Source organism: Myotis brandtii, unplaced genomic scaffold (genome assembly GCF_000412655.1).
Source record: "Myotis brandtii unplaced genomic scaffold, ASM41265v1 scaffold79, whole genome shotgun sequence".
NCBI lineage: Eukaryota > Metazoa > Chordata > Mammalia > Chiroptera > Vespertilionidae > Myotis > Myotis brandtii.
Genome location: NW_005371173.1, coordinates 4,303,675 through 4,311,124, shown reverse-complemented (window position 1 = coordinate 4,311,124; position 7,450 = coordinate 4,303,675).

The window sequence follows — 7,450 nt, the reverse complement described above, 5'->3', positions numbered from 1 at the left end:
ACCTCTTTCCAGCTAAATGTAGTGCTGGGCCTCAGGAGGCCTCGGTATACAAAGCTTCCATCCAAGGCTGTCACTTGACTGACAGCAAAAAGGTTGCAGGGAGATGGACAGCTGTGTGTAGGTGGACATGGAGAAAAAAGAGAGCTGAGCAGATTAAATCAGAACACAGCCAAGGGAAGGTTCTAAATCACAGACCTTTCCAGACTTAGATGGCTTTAGGAGCTTTAAAGCCGGCTAATCTTATTTTTAATCAAAGTCAGGTTTTTAAAACAAGGATTCAAGTTTATAAATAGATGGATATCTAGAACACATAAATACACATTGTCAAGTGGTGCAAGAAGTGGATTGCTCAAGAAAGCTATCCATGGAAAGACACAGAGCGTCCTGAAATTTCCTCATCACCTTGGCAGTTCAACCTTTGCAGTGATTTCTGCATTGCAAATGTAATTCTTGGAGTCACTTGACAAGGGTGGCCTGCTAAGCACTATGGGCACAACTAGACATTCATCAAAGTATCTTAAATGATAACAATCTGACTGAAAACTATAAAAGGTTCAGGAGAGAACATAATGAGACACACAGAGGAAGTGGAGCCCGGCTTGACTGAGCTGCAATAAGCTGGCCATTTAATGGGACAGACTTGATTAACTTCCTGCTGATGTTCAATTACCTCTGATAGGTGTCTCATGTAATGTAAATAAGCAGGTTGGAGATGCAGCGATGGGACCACTCTTTTATATATGTATATTTTTTATTGAATTCAGAGAGGGAGGGAGAGGGAGAGAGAGTAGAAACATCAATGATGAGAGAGAATCATTGATTGGCTTCCTCTTACATGCCCCCTACTGCGGGACAAGCCAGCAACCTGGGCATATAGCCTTGACTAGAATCAAACCCGGGACCATTCCATCTGCAGGCCCATGCTCTATCCACTGAGCCAAACCACCTAGGGTGGGACCTCACTCTTAAAGCTCACGTGTGTTGGAATCCCTCTCATTATCATCTTTGCAGGTTTGGGTTCAAATTTGTTTTAATTCAGAGCTGCAGGAAATAATGGTAAGAGATACTTAAAAGCGATGACCTATATTATGCCATATGTTAATCCTGAAACTAACATGAAGTATTAAATCTCAGGAAATAAATCTTACCTACAATATTATCTATAATAATGAAAGCATAATACGCTAATTAGACTGGATGACCTTCCAGACGAAGCTGTGGCTGAGGGGGGCCGAGGCAGAGGCAGCCACTGTGGCGGCGGGGCCGAGCCCCTTGCACAAATTTCGTGCATTTGGGCCTCTAGTATTTTATATAAATGTTCAATGTAGAAAAATTATTTATCCCAAACTGGGAAAACACAGTGTCTAATTCAGATAGAGATGATTAAGGGTGGCCTTACTAGAAGGCAACTTTCATACACAGTCACAAATTTAAATAATAAATCTCATGGGAATACCATTCTTCATGTTTTAATGCCTATTTTGAAACTCCTCTCATTGTCCAGCAAAAAGAAAACTAGGGGTGTGTACACATAGAATTGAATGAGAAGAAAAACAAATAATTGAATTGATATACTTTAAATGTCAGCTTGAGTCAAATGATCCGTTACTAACTGAATTTCTTTTTACCTTCCTACTTCAAATAACTTATTGTTTGCCTGAACTGAAGCCAGTTTATTTGTTCAGAGATAGTCAAGGTCTAAGAAAAAGTGATTCCACATATAACTAAGTAAAAGAGGGCTTATAACAGAGTACATTTTAAAGTTGTACGATGAATGTATTTGCATAAACTCTTGAGTTAGCATTCATTTTATATGAATTGTTCATTTTTTTAAACATCATATGTCCAGAAAGTCCCCAAATAATGCCAGTTCTAACCAAACCATGTTTATGAAGCTCACTTGTATTTCTTTACATAAGGAGTTTGTTTATATTCAATTGATTTTAATAAGATTTCATTAGTTTATAGTGGTTCTCAAGTAAAATATAATTTTCAGCAAAAAGCCTAAACTATGTTTCTTGGAGGTTTGACAGAATTTCCTCCTTAGTTCTTTAAGTAAATGGTCAAGAAGCATAATCTTTTGCAGGCAAAAAGCTTTTCCTGTTTATTAATTGGCATGAATGAGTAGGTTAAAGAAAAAATACATAAATATGATTTCAAAAGTACCATTTTCATTATAGTATGCTAATAAAGTTCCATTATCTAAACAAGTATTTAAGGGTTTGTATCTAACATAAAAATACATTATCTGTCACTTTAGACACCTTTAGAATATTCAGAGATCTTTTAAAAGTACAAAATAAATGTTTGGGATGTAAGTCTGCTTTAGACAATGATAGAGGAAAGAAAAGTTAGGTTCCCAAACTTAACAGTCTCATGATGTAGTAAATCATTAATTATGTCCATGGTCATTTTGGTTTCTTTTCTTACAGCATTTCATTGCAATTACACGTTGTATTTCAGAAGAAAAAAAAAAGGTTGTTACAGTATTTTTCATAAATTGGTTCTTTAACCAAATAATTATTTCTTTTAAAAATTGTTTAAAAATTGTACCAGTTTATGTTATTCCTATATAGTATCACTAGTTTTTTCATCATAAACAATTGTAATTTCAAAAGCTCTCTTAATGATCATAAATCAACATAGCTATTACATAGTAAGGTATTTAATGGCTAAAATATTGAATAGCTGTAACTTGAAGGTTTATGTAGGTATTTGGAGTTAGAATGAGTGGAGACCACTTAACAAATGCTGTATTGAAGGCTTCCAAGTAAAAAGCATTTTACATTTCTTTGGAGGCATGGCTTTCATGCATAAAAAATAAAGCAGTTTTGATATTTAACTCACATTCCCAATGCAGTCAAAACCATGAACATGATCTCCTTCGAATTCCCCCTGAGAAAGTTTCATCATCTCCACAAACTGTTTAATTCTAGGGATCTGGAGTTTTGCAGGACTAAACTGAGTGTCTTCCTCTCTCTCTTCCGCCCTCTCCCAGTCTCCAGGAGAATGAAAGTTTCCTCATGGTTTGTACTCAGCTCTCACATCCCCTTGTGGTGGGTGTCAGGCCCGGTCAAGCATGGGAAGAAACCTTTGACATCTTAAACATGTGCTGCTTGGCACATAGTAGGTGCTTGAGAAATGTTTGTTAGAACTGAACTAAACTTTAGGAACAGTACCAACGTTTCAAAAAAGTCTTGCTCCCTTGAGACCCCCAACCTTTCTTTCTTGTCCTTTTCCATCTCAGTGACTCCAAAAGACTCTCCCTATGTCTTGCTCTCATCTTTCTGATTCATCAAGACCTGAGCTCTGTGGCCATCTTTCCCATTCAGGTGGAAAGGCCTAACAAGAATCCTGCTTCTTTGCAAAGAAATCGCATCAAAGCCTTCACACTAAAGGATGAAATCTGCAACAGGCCCCCCTGGGAGCTTTAGGAAGCCCAGCAAATGTTCTTCTGGGCTACTATATGTCAGGTGACAATCTTATGGTTGGGAGCATTCTTTTGTTTGTTTGTTTATTTCAAAGCTTTGGTTACTTATTACCACCAATATTAGACTTGGCTGTGGGAATTTTGATTGCTCACATCTTGTTTCACTTAATTATTTTTGAGACTACTATTTTTGGAGACAAATGCAATCCCTAGGTTTGAATCCAGTTGAGTCATCTAGTAATGTGAGTTGAGTATGAACAATGAAAGAAGGGAAGAATTTATAATTCATTTCCTCCTCTGCTCTAGGAGGTGATGAAATAAAGCATTCTCTTCTCATGGAGTACACAAGGTTAATCACAGTGCCTGCTTTCCTTGTGGTAGGGATGATTCAAGCTAAGTAAATTATTTCCCGTTTAATAATATTAAAATGTTAATACTAAATGGATAATATAAATGATTAATATTAAATTATTAACTATTAAATAATTCTTAATGAAATATTACTTAAGAGTAATATTTCATAGTAATAACTACCTACCTACCATATGTCAGATACTATACTCTAATGCTCTTCAAAATTCATTCCATTTTTAGAAGAATCACATAACAACTACAGTTCACAGATGAAGAAACCGTATCTCAGAAAGGTTAAGTACCTTACCCAAAGACACACAGCTAGTAGAAGACCTGTCACAAATTAAACCAGGGAAGTCTGTCTTGAAAACCCTGATTCCGGCAATGACACTGGAGGCTCCTTTTTATTGATTAAAAAAGAAAAAAAAAGAAAAAAGACTGAAGTCCATCTAAATTAGCTAAAAATTCTGGCAGAGTGGGTTCATTTCATTCTCACCCTCTCTCCCGTCTTCCATGCATTCTCTTTATCATTGCTTATTTGCCCACAGGTCAAAGGCCCTTTTTTCATTACTTTGGTGAAAGTGGCCCTCCACTTTGTGGTGAAAACTCTGGGAGACTTGGTGCTATTTTAAAATGTCTTTAGAATTTAGAAATGCCTTCAAAATTCAACTTTAATTCAACTTAGCATTTAAAATATACTTTGCAGCTCAAGTCTTTGTTATAGGTACTGTACAAAAAGAAAAATTTGAAAATTATTTACTATGTTTCTTAAGCTTATGAGCATATATATTTTGACATGTCTCTTAATGGACTCAAGAAGACCTCAAATTCTTACAGCAGTTGGGGGAGGAGGACTTTTTTTACTCAAGAGTCAAACTAATTTAACTTAAAAGTAAGTGATTTAGGTACTGTTTGAAAGTGTGGTATTCTGTTGCATGCTTATGACTTCACTGGACAATTGATTTGTAGTAAATGCTCTCAAATGTTTGAAAAGTCCTGAGAGTTTCCCAATCAAGTGGGAGGTTCTGCATTTGATGGTGCACCAGGGCCACCATCATATTTTCATTGTTACCCTATTTTTAGGAATAATGCCGTGTGTTCCATTAGAACACTTGTCCCCAGGTAGTCAGAATGCACAGAAGAATTTTCACCAGCTCATTTCTGACCTTCGCCCAGAAATGCTTTCAAGAGGAAGTTGCAGTTCAGTTTTTCCGAGTTAGCATTTCCAGCCTCGTGGCTCCCCAGATTATCGGGCTGCTCTAAAGCCTAAAAAGGGATACCGGAAGAAAAATCGGAAGAAAAAAGGGGAAGTCACTGAATGTGCCCTAGCAAATGAGCCTTGCTTTCAGGCAGCTGTGGCTGGGAAGCCTTTGTTTAATATTCAGAGTGTATATGGGGGCGGGGGGGCGGGGGGGGTGGATGATACATGTTTTAGAAATTTTACTGTTTTTAAGGAGGCAGGCAGTCAATTTTCCATTTCAACCACACATACATGCAAAACTCAGATTTTTGCAAAGAGGCAACCAGCTACTATTTAAAATGTTTTAAACGGAATTCAGATGGCTCTTTTCCCTTCTGAGTCTGTGTGCCAAATGACAGAAACCAATACTCATCTTCCTTTCCCCCAAACCCAGGAGGACACATGAAAGGACCTAGAAACGCATTCCTTAAAGGAATTCGGGCATTTCCTTTAAATAATTTATCTACGCACATACGTATATAGTCCCCGTGTGCATTTCCCCCTTTTTACTCGTGTGAAAGCGCAGCTACAATAACTGAGATCCACATCCTCAGACTGTGACATTTCAGCAGGTCTTGCACTGAGAAGCCAAAATGCCTGGAGCTGCTCAAGCTGTCTCCCTCTCTCTTGTCCACGGGCTCACAGCTCCTGCCCAGCGCCTCGCCGAGCGCGCTCCCGTGAAAGTTGCCCATCTAGTTAGCCCGGGTCTGAGTTTGCACGAGTGAGTCACGGAGGAGACACGATGTGCTACGGAGGCCAATGACCTGAAATCGTGGCCGCAGTCTGCTCTTTCCTCCGCACTGACTCGCACCCCTCCCCTGTTATCTAGGATTCCTTTTTGGGGGGGGCGGGGGGGGACAGCAAGTACTCAGACAACCCCTGGGATGTTGACTATGAGCTTCTCCTTGAAATGTTTTTCCGATTCCGTAATCCGTTGGCTAGAAGCGCGACAGGACAGGACTACCAGGTTCTCTCCACCGCCGCCAGTCACTACACCTAGCGGCGGCTGGGTGCGCCAGAAATGGGCGGGTAGATGAAAAGATACCGCACCCACATACCTCCTTTCTCCTTTCTGCGGGATGCCAGTTGCGCGTTGCGGTCTTTGTCCGCTCGCCCTTCAGCGGGCGCCGCGCACTCCCGAGGATGGCCGGCAGGTGGCGCAGTTGGTTCACGCTGAGCCGCTGCCAGGAAAGGCTCTTCCACCTCCCGGAGGTCGCCCTCCCTCTGGGACCCAGGCTCAGGAGGAAAACCCGGCCCAATCCCCAAGGGAGCAAGAGGAGGCGCGGCCTGGCAGAAAGGAGGGAGGGATGCCTCTTCTGAGAACGAGACCCCTGCAAACGTCTGGAGAAATGCACCGAGCCGCGTTGGGGTCCAATTCCCGGGCTACTTTGCTATCTCAGGACGGCGCTCAGGTGGCTGCGCCTGCGGCCAGAGTTTGGGGGACCGATCAGGGCCAAATGGCGCCTGCGCCCCCAGAGAGTCAACAGTGACACCGGGGCACGTCGGCAGGGGCAGATGAGCAGATGAACAGATTTCTGCGGGTCCCGCTGCCCACCAGCGTCTCCTGGGGCAGGGAGAACTGTCGGGCGGAGCGCAGAGTTGGCACAGCCGCTCCGGGCAGCTTCCGAGTTCCCATTTGCGAAGTCCGGTCAGCGGCGGGCCACCACATTCCCACCTAAGCCCTTGGCTTCTATTCCCCGCGTCTGGGACTTGCCAGGTCCCGTTCCAGGGACAACCCCCGGGAAACACACAGTTGGCTCCCTGCCGGCAGGGCCATCCCGGAGCGCCTTGCCGCGGTGGGGAGTCAGGACCGGGGTGAGCCCCCAGGCGTGAGCGCAGAGATGGGGCCAAAGGGGCTTCTCCGTCGCTGGAAAGTCATTCGTTCCGCTTCAGAGCGGAGACAGTGACTGAGCCCAGGCGCCGCACTAGACGACGGGGACCGATCAGGTCGCTCTCCAGGCATCTAGGGGGTCTGGGGAATGGGGTCAATCAAGCCATAGAATCCCCTCCAAAGAGCATTTCATAAAGAGATGCGCAATAAAGACACGAAATAGGGCAGGGTAGCAGAGGGAGGCTGTGCCGGGCTCAGGAGTGCGTGTGCAGCCCCAGCCCCGGCGCACGGGACCAAAACGCTTCGACCCTCAGGAAAGAGCAACAGCAAAGAGGCTGGCCAACTTTATACTTATTTTATTACAATAAAAGGACCTTTGCCTCCTTCTCAACCCGTCGTAGGGGGAAGAGGGAATTGCCAACCTTTCCTCGGGCTCCCCCGCAACCAATTCAGAGACTTTCTAAGCTCCCTCCCCGGCCCAGGGGCTGGACCCCTGAGGTGAGGTCTGGGGACCCCGTCGCCTCCCTCGGCGGGAGCGGGGACCCACGCCAATCTTGCCCCCTCAAGCCCCGGGAGCCCCGAGGGGCAGGAGCTC